Raw genomic sequence first — 16,286 nt, forward strand, 5'->3', positions numbered from 1 at the left:
ACTGACATCAATGTAACTAATTAAAAATATTTCATGATAATTCGACCACAATTTTATTTGATTTTGTAAAATCATTGGGAAATAGAGAGTTTAAAGCAAATACATTTCAATTCACTCATTCATTTTCTTTAGAATCTATCGATACCGAACACAACAAACTCGTACTTTTGTTTAAACTTCGGGGCAATAGAATTATAATGTATTATATACACAAATATTATTGCCAATGAACACTGACATTCAAATTCCTCAGTTGTAAATACGACTAAAAATACCCGTCATTCTCTCCTGCGAAATCAGCGTTCCGTTTCAACAGGAAAAGTCCTGAAATAATAATGCGCGACCGAGACGAGCAGGAAGCGACTTGCGAGCACGGGGAAATGGGAGTTTAAAAATGACCGGCAATCAGCGGGGCAGATAGAGAACGCGCGGAATGAGCCCTGGATAGATCTTTCCCGCAGTGATTTCGTGTGCCAGTCCGTGAATGCAGCGGAAAAATTACTACCGCGGCTTTAATTCTGCTAATTGGAAACCACGGAAATAGGAACTTCTACGCGGATGGTCTTGATGAGTTATCGCTGGAGATTCAACAATTCCAAATAGAAAAACAGAAACAATTCTAAAGAATTCGTTTTTTCCAAGTTGTTTTTTACGAAGCAAAAAAATTGGAAGAAACATCAAAATCAATTAAATAAGAACACTTGGAAAAATTCTTATTATAATGTTTTTCATTTTTGTTAAACTCAACCAGTCTGACACACAAGGTATATACAGTACGCGAATAAAGTATGGAATAAATTCAGTAAAATCGAAACAAATTTTTTTTGGGAAAAATACTCGAACAGGTCGATTTTTAATTATTTACTACATATTTTAACATAAAAGGCGATGTTCAACCGTCATTTGTTTTCGAGTAATGACGTCATCTACATTTTTTTTTGTAATAAAATGTTGCCATCTTACATAGGAAAGTTAAAAAATTAACAATTCCTATATCAAGCATATACAATTCATTCAGTTTTCTACCTAAATTAACTGTTCGAATTGCCACCCACCGACTTCTTGACGACACGCAAGTCTGTGTAGAAATTCTTCTTGCACATTATGAATTATTTCTGAGGTAACTCTGTGTATTTCATCTATATACAATTTTGGAGTTCTTCTAAATTATGTGGTTGTCTTGCTGAAACCATATGGTGTCATCAGGAATATAAGGGTCATTATCGTTAGGAAAAATTACTGCAAGCGCTGGAACAAGGTCATTTTGTAAAAACTCTAAATATCTTTCTCCTGTAAGGGTTCCTTCAAAGAAGAAAGGCCCTACTATTCTGTTGTCAACTATTCCAGCCCACACATTTAATTTCTGTGGGTGTTGGGTATGTGTCTCTGCCATCCATTGAGGATTTTCCCGACTCCAATACCTGCAAGTTTGACGGTTCACTGTACCATTGAGACAAAACGTGGCCTCGCCTGAAAAAAGTATTTGCCGGTGTAAATCTGTATTCACTTGACATAAATCTATCATAATTCCACAAAAGTGTAAGCGGCGGTCGGGATCGTCTTCACTGAGTTCCTGCATAAGTTGAATTTTGTAGGGATGATATTTTTCCTGCCTCATGATACGTAGCACTGTGGTCTGACTAATTTCATTGTTTAATGCAACCAATCGTGAAATATTATGAGGATTATCTATCATATTTATCAAAATGTTCTGCCTGTGATCTTCACTAACGCTTGGACGTCCAGATTTTGGAATATCTACAACATTGCCAGTTTCTCTAAATTTAGATTCTATCTTACTGACTGAAATAAATCGCAAACTTCTTGCTGCGTTCTAGTCTTATCCCCGCATCCGATTAGAATTAAAATTTCAATTCTTTGTGTGACAGTTAAATGTGCCATAATACTTTAAATTCAACAATAATTTTTATATCGTTTACAATACTTAGAAATTTGGTATGACAGTGACATTTTGTAAAGATTTACACCTACGTGATCCAAAAAAAACTTCAGTCATTTCGAAAAACTAAATTTGATAACGTTTTTGCTTTATTTTAATTGATTTGGGTTTTCTAACATTCAATCGTCATTTACTCGAAAACTGTCCTATGTTAGATGGCAACATTTTAATAATGTCGGATCGACAATGAAACGCTCTTTCAGAATCAAGACAAAAATAGGGAGTTGCTATTTAAAAAAAAACGTCGATGTCATTACTCGAAAACAAATGACGGTTGACAGTCGCCTTTTATGTTAAAATATGTATTTTTTTTAATTATAAATCGACTTGTTCGAGAATTTTTCCCAAAAAAAAGTTATTTCGTTTTTACTGAATTTATTCCATACTTTAGGCGCGTACTGTATTTATAGGGAGGTTACCTTTGACATTTAGAAAAACATATTATCATAAGTTTGTTTCCTCAAACTGATGATAATAGAAAAACAGATTTTTTTCCAAATTATCGTACCCAGTCACTGGACAGGCTAGTGGGACTTTAAACAATCACCTACAAACAATAACAAGTCGTCTAACAGAAAACTTAAACTAACAAATAATCTGTTTACTCACCTGATTTCTATAGCATATGGTCAAAATTTCCTTCATTGTCCAAACATTCCTCAACAAGTCTGTAATAGTCTCTGACTTTATCTTATTAAGATCCATCTTCTCTCACTTAATCTCTTAAATGTCGAACCAATCTTACAAACATTTTCTTATTTAATACTTATAGGTTGCGATAATCCTTCTGATATCGTCGTCTTACAACAACACCGATTTCTCTTGACAAAGGGTAAATTCTAGAACTTAGCAGTTTGCTTTTTACCCGTTTATCATCTCGTCATATCATACCATGTGTGATGTCAACTGGCAGTAGCAGATTTTCAGAGGCAACACGGCTATATAACTGAACAGAGGAGGCTAGCCTCCACTGCTTGTAATTTTCTTGCCTTTCATCTATTTTGGATTAATTTAACTTTTTTTTGGAAGCAGAAACTTGAATATATATTTCCGAAGGATTTCAGTATTCACAATTACCTAGGGCTACATAGAAAGAGCCGCTAAAGACTACAGTAGCCCAGCGATGTAAGGGTTGTAAATATTACAACTTCAATAATTTTTTTCTCGGGATTTTACAAAAATTTCTTAAGATATTGACTATTTTTCATGATGCTTCTATTCCCAAATTTTTTTGGATAAGTTGTGAATCACCCTGTATACTTGAAATTTTATTTCAAATAAAATTACCAAAAATAATTTCTGCCAGTATTATATACTCTGTGGTAATGTTTTAGCAGTACCACCTAATATTTTGACAACTTTGGATTAAAGTTCATAATAGGTTGTCCCAATCTCTTAAGAAAACTTAAAAATTTTTGAAACTACAATGCCTAGTCCTTTGTATACTTTTTTAACTTTTCTTTAAGCTTTTCTGCATTTCCTTTTTTTATTAAGGTACGGTCTTTCAATAAGCTTTTCATGCATCTTATTCTAAATAAAATAAACCAAAACTGTCAGTAATAGATTAATTATTTATTTACTTTTCAACTATATTCTTATGCCATACTTTGGACTATCTTTGTGTTGTCTCTGGCAAACGAAACTGTTTACGTTACAGGTTAGTTTTTTGTTTGTATTTAATCGACCCGACAAACATTTCTGGTGCCAGATAATTTAGAAACATTTTAACAGGATCACATTAAGCATTTCAACTATCTCTTTGAATATTTATTTATTACTTGTCCGATACCCTTACAGATTGGCGTATTGATTTTAGACTGGCATATTCAATTTCTTATTATCGACGAACCAGACCTCCGCATAATTCATTTCAAAGGACGTCTGCGACAAATAAAACTAGACTTCGATTTTATGTGATTATTATTGCATTAGGACTCTCTAGCCTTCCGTCTCCGGAAAAGATTGTAACTCTACTTTAAAGGTAGTATCTCCGAAACGAATATTCAAACTAAGGCTATTTTCAATAAAAGCATGCGAAGAACTCCCTGTAACTCCTGCAATACGACACAACTCGCGATAAGAATTTTTTTGTCCTACTTCGTCCCGTCCTGGTCGGAGTAGATCCAAGTTATGGTCCAAGAGATACGACAAAGTCAAATTTAGTTTTGGTGTATTTAACCAGCTAAGCGAAAATCCCCTGGAGATAAGATCGGGTATAATTCGCATTCTAATTTAAACTCCAGAGACACTACACAGCCCTAAAGATAATCTTTGCGCAGAGCATTATCGGGACTGCTCAGGGAAAATATACGGAGACCACTAGACGCCATATTAAGTAATAAATGGGGCGCTGACAACGTTTTAGCCTACTACGTTTTATTAAATATATGTCGCTGAGCAAATTCATGGTATTTTAGGTGAGAGGTACTAAGTGGGTGCTTCGGTTGTGTCGTTTGGAAGAAGGGTTTCCTTATTCAATGTTTTATCATCTGGATACACTTTATATTTGAATACTTACCATATAATATGTAAACCAGCAAATTCAGGTGAGCGGAAATCGTAAGTAGAGCATAGCAGACTGCGCATCTTTTTCGGTCTGCTGAAACCCTCCACAATTTTAATACATAATCTTTAATATTTACATGTAAAAGGTAATTATACACAGCCCCACAGCGAAAAAATTTTATATATGATGGGCTAGAGCCCCATATCCAAACGTTTTTGGGCTAAATCCGAATCCGATGTTCGTTTGAAGAAGTTAGCTCATTTTCAAGATTATTTCAACTCTTATTTTTTGTCCCCGGATCCTGAAAGAGTGAGAAGAGACTACGTTCGGAGAGTGGTTGAGTTAGTTTTTTATTTTCAAGCTCATTTGAAGGTTACACCACCTAGATTTGATCTTGATGGTCATTTTGATAAAAATCACTAGAATCGGCGAAGACAGTGAGATGATTTTCGTATCCAGGAGATCGTGTATTCAAAATAAAAATGGAAACGATAAGCTTCTCATAACTGGTTTCACAATACGTATATTTCAAATCCTGCTACGTCAAAATACGCTGGAGATGGTACCACTGTTCCGAAAGGAGAATCTGTGGCATGGATCATGATCCAACCATCCGAGGTACCTATAACCTTAAAAAACAAGAGTCGACCTTGAAATACCCTTTAACATAACCTTCAAAGTTAAATCCAAGGTCATCAGATGGTGGTCTTCTAATATCCGAAACAACTTTTGAGATAACTTGCTAGCTTGACGAGATACCAAACTGAGAAGGTCGAGATTGGAAATTGACCTTCAAATGACCTTGAAAATGAAAACACCACGTCTCCGAACATAAAATTTCTCACTCTTTCAGAATTTGGGGTCGCAAATTGTATTACTATGAAAGAAACAGGCGTTGACAGTCAAATTTTGAACATAAACAGAAAATAAAAATATCTAGTACTGAAAATCTTAATAATTTTTATAATAACGTAAATGTCTTAAATTCTTATGCCACATACATATAGTACCGGGTGCGGCAGTTATCTTGTGACAAAATAATATCTCGGTTGGACTGGATTATTTCGAAAAAAGTTTCAGACAAAAATTGGAGGACAACGAGACGGTCATCGAAAGGTCCTTGGACCAGAACAGATGTTTTTAGACCGGAAGATGATTTTTTTAATGGAAACACCCATTTCTTATCACGGATTCGATTGAAAAATGAAGAAAAAACTCTTTGTTCTTATTATTTTTTCGATTTAACCCATATTTTGGCCATAAAATGGCCATGAAAAACAAAAAAAAAACAAGAATCTCGAGACCACGAAGTACTTTGTTGGGATCACTTTTTTAAAAAATGTTTCATACAAAAGTTGTAGGGTGAAAGGGGGGCTATCTTGACATAACCTTGAAAATGACCTTGACCTTGACTGCAAGGTAGTTTGAAGATCAATTTCAAAATTTTAAATCGGCCCTCTTTTTTGACCTCGGAAATTAGAAGAGCGGGAAGTTTTACAATAAAATATGAACTTAACCTCAAGAACAAGATCCGATATCAAGGTCATTTTAAGGTCGAAATAATTATTAATTACTTTTATCATTACCCAGGACTAATGACAAGAACGTAGTTTTTTTTATTCCCTTTGGGGTGCTTATTTCCGGTAAGTCCCCTCGCCTCTCACAATTAAAAAAAAAATGATCCCAACAAGGTACTCCGTTGGCTCAAGATTCTTGTTTTTTTTTTGTTTTTACGGACATTTTGGTAAAAATCGAAAAATTCGCCAAAAATGGGGTTAAAAACATTACTTTTTAGGGAATTTTTTTGGGTATAGAACCTTCATACTTGGCTCAAGAAAACTTCATGTTATGTAGAATCATCACCAAATTTCATCAAAATCGGTTGTATAGATTTTGCATAATAATTTTGCAATCCAGATTTTGAAAAATTGCGTATTTTCAAAATTTTGCACAGCAAAAACCAAGGCCCTTAGATGCTTGAAAATTTAATCACATATAGAAGGGCTCTCAAGCTTTCAAACGCTTTTTGAAAAATTCGAATCCGTCTATTAGGAGAGCTCTGGCACTTGTTTAAACATTGGTCGAATTTGTGTACTATAATTTTGTATTTTTGTAATATAATGAGTTAATTTCTCATTTGCTTATATTTTAAACAGTAAATAATATTAGAGTTATACTTGAATCACAAAAGAAATGATGATTAAATTAATAATTAGTTTATTAATTAATTAATTACTAATTTTTGTCATATTTTATTAATACTAATAATAATATATAATATATAACAATATTAATAAATTATTGTTTAAACAATTTTAAAATATTTAAATAAATTTGTTTATCTTTGATAAAGAGTTTATAAGTTTATGTACTTACCTTTGATACAATAAAAGTTGATAATTAAAGGATGTTTAAAGATAAATAATAATAAAGATAAATCATCAAAATCGGACCTCTAGAAGCTGATATTAAAAATTTTTAAGAGCGTCGCGGTTTTGAACTCGCCGATTCAATTTCGAGCAGGCCGAAGCGGCCACGCTCTCTGCTTCCCCCACCACACCACCCGTACGATTTTCTTAAATTTCTCGCTTGCATAAATAACTTGTCAATGAAGAAATGTATTGCAAACGTAGACCTAGTAAGTACTCGGAATACTAAAGGTATTTTTCGAAAAATTATCCCGGATGTCCCAGTACATTTAGTGTAAATGACGGTTAACTTTGATCGGCTATAACTACGTAACTAATTGACCAATCGATCTGTTTTTTTTTAAAGAAGAGTATTTCCAATAACTTTTAAAACCTGCTTTAAAAATTTGATTTGTTTGAATATTCATAGTTATTCTAATTGTTTATAAGTACAAAAATTCGACCAATGTTTAAACAAGCGCCAGAGCACTCCTAATTGACGGATTCGAATTTTTCAAAAAACGTTTGAAAGCTTGATGTCCTTCTATATGTGATTAAATCTTCAAGTATCTAAGGACCTTGATTTTTGCTGTGCAAAATTTTGAAAATTTGCAAATTTTTTTTCAAAATTAATTTTTGCAAAATTATTATGCAAAATCTATAGAACCGATTTTGATGAAATTTGGTGTGATGCTTCTACATAACATGAACTTTCCTTGAGCCAAGTATATATACTTGTATATACCCAACTTAAAGACTCCAAAAAAATTCCCTAAAAAGTAATGTTTTTTAACCTCATTTTTGGCGATTTTTTCGATTTTAACAATAATAATCATGATTCATTCGATTTGTAACTAGTCATATTTTGTAAAATTTAATTACAAACATTTTTTTCATCTTCCATTTTCGCCTAAAATCAACTCTTGAAAAGTTACATAATTAAATAGGAAGAAATATATGACATTTTTCGAATTTTTTCAACATATTGTGCCACCAAAAGTTAAGCTCACGTTTTTTTTTATGCGCATAAAAAAATTTTCATTTCTAGTGATATTTGAAAGCTAAAAAGCCAAAAATCTCCGTGGATATACGATTCACCCAAACCAAAACAGATACCGCCTAGTCTATATGGATTATATGTCCCAACCAGTATTGGATTACATCACGTTTACCCTAGAACGCCATCGTCAGAAAGTACTACGTTTGTACCAACCATGCGTAAATTTTACGTAGGTTTGAAATAGCGTTATATACATTTTTTAAATTTAGGAAGACGGTTAGCAAATGATAGTACTTTAGTACTTATAATTTTAAAATTATTTATTTATTTCTACAAAGCATTAACTGACATTAGAAAAATATAGAACTTAAGAACTTTGCAGTGCAGTTACATATAAACATTCACAGCCGTCTTTGCCATATAATTTACTGAGAATATCGGGAAAAATGGTTTCTGCACATGTATTCTGAATTTGTAACTTCCTGAGTAATGCGGGCCGTAGATTGTGAAACTGAATGTAAACCAACTACATCATCTATATCATATGAGGTGGATAAGTCTTCTGCATTATCGCAAGTTTTTGGTTTTTTTCTAGCCTTCAGTGTTTTAGAACATGTGATTCGTTTTTTCTTTTGATTGTAGCCCCAAACTTCTTTTAGTTCTTCATTAGGTATATTGCTCCTCATGTATTGGGTCTGGATCATAATTTTTATCAGCAATACTCGCTGTCATAATCAACATCCACTTATCATTGTCTTCGAGGTAACTTATATCACTAAAACCACTTGAGTTGAGAATCTGTTCTAAATCTTCATCCGTAAGGATTCTTTTTGAATTTAAAATGCTTCTTGCAGTCATCTTACTATAAAAATATTGAAAAAATAATCAAAAACGGAAATATCACATCATCAGTAATGCTTACCTTACTGCCAACTATACGTCAAAAATACGTAAAGTTGGTTGACGTTAAATGCCAACTACACGTAAAATATACGCGCGAACACGTGAATTATTTGCTATCACCCACAAACAACAACAAAGATTCTAATGATGGCAGTGAGGTTAAAAGGCACTAATGTTGGGGGAAGCACTGCTGGCACCTTAGACCTAACAAGTCTCTTATAGATGTGTAATATCAAGTTTAAATAAAATCGTACGTAAAATTTACGTAAGATGGCGTTCTAGGATTAATACCTAAAATATGCACTTCAGGAATAAATTATAAAGAAACAGAATAATCACATATATTATTTATGTATTAGTTAAAATTTTTAATCTTGACAGTAGAAACAACCAAAAGATAAAATTTGGTGGACAGAGCGAAGTTCGGAAAGCAATAGAAACGACAGAAAATGAATCACAGTGAATTAAACATTGCAAATGTCATCTTACTATCACATTTTTGTATAAAAAATAAGGTAACGTTTAGAGAAGTATACGCAAAACGCAGTATTTACAAATTACTACAATTTCTTTAAAAAATTGCCCCTGGAAATTGTTTTAAGAGAAAAATGTTACTCTTGCTTTTCTTGTCCCTCCTCACAACGTCGTTGTTTCATCCGGTATTCGTAATTAACAGAAGGGACGAGTTAATACTCTCCTGTGTCACGGAAAGAAATGCATGCAATTACCGTTATTTAAAAGAACGAAAAGGAAATATTTCACGAGCATAAGGAGCCCCCAAATTGCCGGAGAAATTAATTAAAAATGCTTTCCAGACTGTTCCTGCTTGCAGAACGTAAAGCAGATGTTTGTCCGGCAATATACTTTTTAATTTGTTCCGAGGAAAGTTCGGGCTTTGTTTAGACTCGGTTAAATTGCCGTGATCTGCATAACTTCCGGAGGCAGCGTCGTAAATAAGGGAGTCGACCGAGACGCTTCCTGGACTGCATATCTGCCACCTGTAAACGGCGCGGGAAACGCGGCATATTTGTGATTTAGGGACGTAATCAACGAGGGGAATTGGAATTCCGTAGTCGTACTCGTCCTGATACCAGAACTGTCTTAATTACTAATTTAATTTCACGCCGCGGGAGGGGTGGGTGTAAATGAAACACACACGAGTTGGCTCAGCTATTAGTGCAGGAAATATAGAGTTGGACGCGATTTTTTGTTTCGGCAAGCTGAATTTATCACTATAGATCCTAAATATTATGTACAATAACATATTAGTTTCCACAGTCATAAATAGGGGTGGTTAATTGTATAATTTTTCGTAAATTCACGTTTTTCGCTTATAACTTTTTTCCGTTCATTTCCACGAGAAAACAGTAATTTTCCTTTTTTTTTTTCGTCTTCAAAATACCTACAAAACTAGACCTCGAGCGTAAAAAAATATCTTCCCCCCATTTTGTGACTGTGGAAACTAATATGTTATTTGTACGTAATATCTAATAATCTAATAATCTAATATAATAATCTAATATCTATAGTGATAAATTCAGCTTGCCGAAACAAAAAGCCGCAAATGGTCATTTCCCATCTTATTTTCCTGGTCCATATGCTCCGAGTCCAATATAGCAGGCTGTGACCCAGTGGCGGTCTGTCATTTGTTTTTTTAAAGGATCTTGATTAACATTTTTAACACAGCTCCTATTTAAGAGATTTTTCGAAAGCTCACACTTTTCTGACAACTTCGATTGAAATAATTTAATTTATTTCACTTACATCTCGAAATATTCGTGACTTCGAAGCAATTCCAGAAATAACTTACACACTTAAATTTGTGCAGAAAAAATAAAAATAATACGGAGACCTCATTTATGTTTAATAAAAGCATAATTTCAAACAACTAGAAGAAAATCCAATTAATCCTGGATGTTACCCCGCTGCAGACTGCAGTGCACAAACCACCGCAATAACTCCTAATTCAAACCGGTTATACTTTGTCCTTAACTCGACCTGAAAGTTTAAAATTGTAAAATGTCATAAAAACTTTTCTTAATGGCGAATTTATTGCCGCTAAATTTACGGGTATACTTAAGGGCACGCGACAGGTTGGCATGGTAAATAATTAGTTTTCCCGAAGTTAAGACTACTGCAACACAATTTAATTCGGCTCGAAACAGACGGCAGACATTTTATTATATGAAAAGTTTCCCGTAGCGAAAAAAGACCATCGGGAAATGTCTAGAGAACGCTGCAATGAAACAAATGATATGCGCTGCCACTGCACGAAGTTGGCGGTGGTGTTTTGCAATTCCAGACCAAGAATCAAGTAGGCTTTGTAGAATAAAATAGACAACTATTGTGTAAACCTGTTAGTATTCGAGATTTCAGGAGCGTCAAAAGAACGTTTTTGAGACCAAACGGCATTTTTGGGAATTCATAATGCGCGTTATCTGTTAAGAGTGCTGTTTCCTCAGTATATTTGATACATATTTGATGATATCCACTATATGTACAAACTTTTTGCCTTCATGAAATTTATCAAAATTTGATTCTAATATGTGCTAACGACAGTACATGTACTTACAAAGTTACACATTATCATCTGTACCATATAACTAACGTTGAATTTGAAGAATCAGAAGGGTATTAGATGATCAATAGCAGTTTTATGGTAAATCTTCTTTAGTAGTAGTGATATTTTAATATTACAGTGATAAACCGACAAAGCAACCACTATTTCTCAATAAATTTCTTACAACGAAGTATAAGTATTAATACATCATTCATCTAAAATTGTATATTGTGTAAACTTCATGGTTGTTGGAGTGTCAAAGGGCATTCTGGAGAACTCGTAATGTTCCTGACCTGTTAAAAATGCTGTTTTCTCAATATCTTTGGGATCCATTTCTATTTGATGATCCATTACCTAAATTTAATATTGACTTCGTTGGGTGTAGACAATTTATCTGGAACAGTTTTTCATTCAATTTTCTGCAACCTATCACAGTTTTAAAGTTTCTTTTTCCGTTGTTGTCCATTTTTTCGCAACGATCCATATTTATCTGCTCCCACTATAGTAAATAGTGCATTGTTTTTAAGGAGGTAAGTGGATTTTACCATAGAAGTGGAAGTAACTTACCTCTCTAGGGGAAAACTCATCAGAACGGCATGCTCCTGCAATGCCTAAGACCGTCACTACCTTCATTAGTAAATATGTGTTTACGGGTGCCTGAACGAGAAAATCGTTGACTTGTTCTCTTGTAAAAAAGTTTGACTATTTAGGTGTATAGCCGTCATTTTTACGTTTCAAAAATGCTCACAGCTTGGGGTATTTTGATATATCCACGTTCTCCTCTATGAAAATAGTTGACTTAATCATTGAGTCTTCTTCTCCACGAAATATGCTAGCAGTGACATTTCAGAAACACCATGGTGTAGTGGCACCATTCTTTGAAATTTCTATATGCTCGTCCGTAGCCCACTTTCGATTTCTCGGGCAATTAAAATTCGCAGGCAGCATTTGCTGCACTTTCTCTTTGAAAATCACTAATTTAGAAATAACAATTCAAAACCAGCAAAGCAACTTGTATGTAACTTTGTTTATAAACACCTTAGAAGCGACAAAATTCAAACAACCAAGGCAACTTTGCAAGATTTCGAATAATGTCAAAATGAATTGATTAAGAAATGTCAAAAAATAAAACCTAATCTAACTATTAGGAGTCTGTTAATCCGCAAATCACTCTTCACAATTATATCAGTGAAATAATAAAGAGCGTATAAAAATGTAGCTGAACTGACAGTAACAAAAACCCGATAAAGTTATTTTCAACATGCTTTCGAATTTATTGAAAATAATTTTATCAAAACAACGGCTAAAATTGAATAGAATTTTGTTTTACCAAATCGGAATTTGCTAGACCCATTAAAAACGTCCGACGTCAACCCCTGCAATGTAAATTCTGAACGTTCGACACTGACAATAAATCCAATATTATTACCAATGTGTCGCCATGACGATAACTTTTAAAACAACGCCACCATACATCATTGTGCCTACGCAGGACGCGGGTAATGTGTATCAAAATGAAGTGGGTTTAGAGCAGCCGCACCTACTATTTACCGCAGAGAACCCCCAATGACAAATTGATTCTGACTGGATTTGTTTTCATTATTGAATGAACGCCGATAGCAATTGATTGGTAGAAGCTCGCTAATGTTTAATTGAAGGGGCATCCAGCATTTTTGGTAATGCTATTTTTAGCAGGACCGGTAGGGAGAGTAAAAAAACTATATACGTCAAAAGTAAGCATGTGTGTGTATTGGCTTTGTTTTGTGCATGATGGGGCTCCTGCCCTTTTTAGTGCAAGAACCTCAAACGTTACCAAACTTTATTTCAAATGAAACTATCCCTATAAAAAATAAGAACCAATATTACTCCTAAAGGAATGAAATACAAACATTGGACGATACTTTTTATTGTTACTTCATCGTTTGATACTCCCCATGTTTCCTTTATCACGGAACTTCTTTCTCGAAAACGTTTCTTTAATGGGAAAAGTTATTTTCTCCGGTTTGGCGAGGGAAGAGAAGCAGGGGTCTGCCGCAAAATGCGAAAGTCAATTATTTTAACGAATTTTAATAACCGATCATTTCCCACGAGAGGAGCCTGAGACGGTGGAAAAAAAATTGTATTTTGTCTCGCACAAATCCAATTTATCCAACGCGAAATACCCAAGTGGGGCGCAGATATTCTTAATTCCTCGGCTCGTCGAAATATAGATAGAGAGTAAAGCCTCTTCCAAACGAATCAATTTAGATATTAACTAACTCAACAATAACCATTACATGGAGTAATATATTTATTAAATCATCGCCAGCACATCTACAAGCAATAAAAACTCAATTGAATTACAGTACAGGGTGCCTCGAACTCGATAGTATGGTCCTACTATGAGGAAACTTGGGACAGGTGATGTTAAATGGGATGAGGTAAGCTCCATTTTCAGTCGAAAGTATACATACCCATTTTTTTTTTCCTGTTAAAAAGCTCTCTTTTTTCTAATAAGGTTTACAAAACACCTTCTCGAGATATTAATCATTTGAAAGAAAAAATCACAAACGCTTGTAGTGAGTTAAAAGGCGAAATGATGATAAACGCAGCCCACAAAGAAGTAAGACGAAGATTGGATATGTGTCCTGAAATGAAAGGAGATCATATACCTAGTAGTTCAGTCATTCAAGGTTCAGAAACGCCGTTTCCAGGAAAAAATGTAAAAGTTCTTTTCTCACCGGTTCTATATGTATTTTGGGGTGCTGAATCCGAATCCGAGGTTTGTCACCAATAAATAATTAAGTTGATACTTTTCTTTGTCCAAAATAACCACCTACACCTACCTAGTTCTGATCAAACTTTTCCTCAGCATAACCTACGGCAATTACTGTTACCTTTTAATAAAAGGTAAGCTACCCCTTTGTAAAAGCCTTTACAATGTCGTCTTCTGTTTTTATTCTCAGTGGAACAGCGGTATTTAAACTTTTAAGCTAAAATTATTAACGGTTAGTTATATTGAAATGAATATTGCAGACAAACTACTACGACCACAAAATGAGTGGGAACATCGGAAACATTACGATGTATTAATTTTTTAGGAAAAGTGCAGCAAAGAATAGAGATGAGACGAATTCATTTATAACCGCGTGGATCAGGTAGGTGGCTATGTAAATCTCGTCTGTCGAAATAAATTAATTTCCTTACAGAGCCACCTACGCTTTACCTTAACTCTATACACAACTGGATAATAAATAACCTACCATTTATCACAAAAATGTTCTTAAAATATGTAATATAGTAAATACATCGTGAGAATAGTATTTTTTGGCAATAAAGGTAGTTGCTAAGAAACAAGAATAGGCGAAAGGCAGTAAAACCGATAAATAGAAATGATCAGATCAAATCGTTTGTTGGAACTCTCTACTTTTTTCTTTTTATTGGACACTTGCTATCTCCCGTGACGCTGTGGCTGTTGTGTGACCTACTTAGGCCCTTTCAGACGATAAACAGACACGTTTCGATTGAAATTTTCACTTAAGGCAATTTGTCTCCGATGTTCTGGGAAAATCTGAGGAAGTAAACTACGTACTCATGTTACGGTACATTGTTACAAGGGAAAAAATAGAAGTAAATATTAAATGTATTCGTATATTTTAAACATAGGTACAGTTTATTCTGAGAGACATGTAATTGGTAGCTCTTTTTGAAGAAAAAACTAGTGATAAAAAACCAAATGTAAAATACACAGGGTATTTTGCCACATGTCGGTTATGTCAAAATGAAGTAAATACACGGATTTGTGTTGACTAAAACGTAATTTTAAAATCTGACTTACCTGAACATTGCAAGGAGCCACCTTTTGAGAACTGCTGATTTTCATAGAAGATGTTCGATGTACCCACCATTTGCTTGCACACAAGCTTCAGCGCGACGTATCCAATTCGCTCGCACGCGTTGCAACATTGCCACGTCCTCTCGAATCGTGTTGCAAGCTTGGGCAATACGATGTCGTAGTTGGTCGATGTCACGAACTTCCGTGGAATACACAACACTTTTCACGTATTCCCACAAAAAGAAGTCTAACGGGATGAGGTCCCGTTTAATGGCACGTCTTCCAATAACTCCGGCAAGCGATTTTGCAAAAAAAACTAGATATGAAGCACCGTCTAAGCGTCTAGGCAATTCAAAAGTTCCTATTAAAGTGTCATTAACGATACTAGCCCACGTGCTAACTGAAAACTGTTGCTGAAAGGTACCGCAAGCTTCTCGTATTGTCCGCCACACAACAGCATTCGAAATATTTACTTGCTATGCGATAATTCTGGTGCGGTGGCACGCTGTTCAGGATATCTTGCACGGTACACTTGACAAACTCTGTGGGCATTATCGTTTACTTCACCATAAATTATGAGCATATCATAATATACGCGATTGCTAAATAAATGCGCCATTTTCAAAAGAAAACTTGGAAATACAGCTATTAAATGTACTTTCGAAAAACAGCACAGCAATCACTACAACAATGTATTACAAACTGACTTTCGAATACAGTCCGGCTTCATAAGAAACCTACAAACTCGTGAAAAGTGTTACAGAATTTTTTGTAAGTACTCGCCGCGATAAAATACATGTATTTCAGCAGTTCCAAAACAGTTAAAAACACATTTTTTATTAGCTTTTTTCTCTATGACCTTAAACTTCCGATACAAGTTTGTGACATCAATTAACTCAATTTTTGCTCCTTTTTCACCCCTTTAAATTTTTCATAGAAGTTCATTAACACCCTGTATATACGTTATTTTTTAATAGAAGACTTGTTGTGGGACGCTTACTTTACTGTGATATTTATTCGTCGGGAGATATATCATGCCGTGTTACTGATATTACACAGAACTTTTATAGTATATTAAAACAAGGTTTGAAAACGACTCTTTGCACACGAGCGTTTTTTTGTGTTACATTAGTTA

The 16,286-nt window shown here is 34.3% G+C and overlaps 1 protein-coding gene across 2 annotated transcripts in view; it reads left to right on the forward strand.

Annotated features, from left to right (window-relative positions):
* Nucleotides 1-16,286, forward strand: part of LOC108909299 (sodium channel protein 60E) — a 198,581-nt gene that overhangs the window by 13,793 nt on the left and 168,502 nt on the right. The gene's annotated exons all lie outside the window — the stretch shown is intronic.

Source organism: Anoplophora glabripennis, unplaced genomic scaffold (genome assembly GCF_000390285.2).
Source record: "Anoplophora glabripennis isolate ALB-LARVAE unplaced genomic scaffold, Agla_2.0 scaffold445, whole genome shotgun sequence".
Classification (NCBI taxonomy): Eukaryota; Metazoa; Arthropoda; class Insecta; order Coleoptera; family Cerambycidae; genus Anoplophora; species Anoplophora glabripennis.